Source organism: Phalaenopsis equestris, unplaced genomic scaffold (genome assembly GCF_001263595.1).
Source record: "Phalaenopsis equestris unplaced genomic scaffold, ASM126359v1 Scaffold000219, whole genome shotgun sequence".
In the NCBI taxonomy this organism is placed as follows: Eukaryota; Viridiplantae; Streptophyta; class Magnoliopsida; order Asparagales; family Orchidaceae; genus Phalaenopsis; species Phalaenopsis equestris.
In genome coordinates, this window is record NW_018164661.1 from 39825 (window position 1) to 40889 (window position 1065).

Sequence of the window (1065 nt, forward strand, 5' to 3'; positions counted from 1 at the left end):
AAATAAGAGTAATAATATTCTTTACCCTTACTAGAGATGCTATAAAGAACATTAGCTAATTTAAAGTTTGAATTATTCTGAAGGCCGACTAGGCAGAGAAGATACTAGGTCTCATTCTAGAGTTCCCTTGATTCCCTCCACCTGGGGGCTAACATCTCGTATCAGAACCTGTTGACCTCAATTTTTGTTAAGGTTTAGTTTTTCCTCTTTAGTAGCCTAGGGTCTAGCCATAGGACTTTTCCTGTTGACTATTCCTAGAAAATCCTTGAGATTGGTATAAGACCCCCTTGAATGGAACACGACATCCTATTCTCAATCCTTGAGATTCGCATAAGAACCCCTTGAGTGGAACACAAAATTCTATTCTCAATCCTCGAAATTTTTATAAGACCCCCTTGAATGGAACACGACATCCAAAATTGTTAACTTTGATCATTTTATTCTTTGGGAGACTCATGTAGATGGTCCCCTAGACCCACTATCTAATAAGCTAGGGTTTAGCTAAGACAAGTACATAGAGGGCCCAAATGGGGATTTCATTGGTCCATAGCTCATACATACTCGTTGACACCCCAATTCTACCAAATTATCTAACTTGGGCTTTTTCCCCTAAATCCCCCAAATTACCTAAACACCCGCAAACCCTAAATTTGGCCAAAATTCCCAATTTCATTCAAAATACCCAAATTTATTCAAAAATTATTTCAAACCATTTACAATTACCTCAAAATCCCAAAAATTCCAAAAATTACCAAAAATTACCAAAAAATCCTAAATATTCCCAATTTCATTTCTACATAACCCAATTTAGCCAATTTGACCATCTTTAACCAAAACCCCCAAATTGCCCTTTAAAGACCCAACTTTCCCCAAATCCAACTCAAATGTCCACCACTTTGATCTCAATTGACCCCAATTCATTCACTTTTGATATGACCAAACTAAACCAAATCCAAGCTCAATTGGTCCATGATTTGAGCCCAATTTTGATTTGGGTCAAAACCCCAATTTTGACCATATGACTTAATCTCACCAAATTGAACCCATGGCCTAGTCAATTGGCCC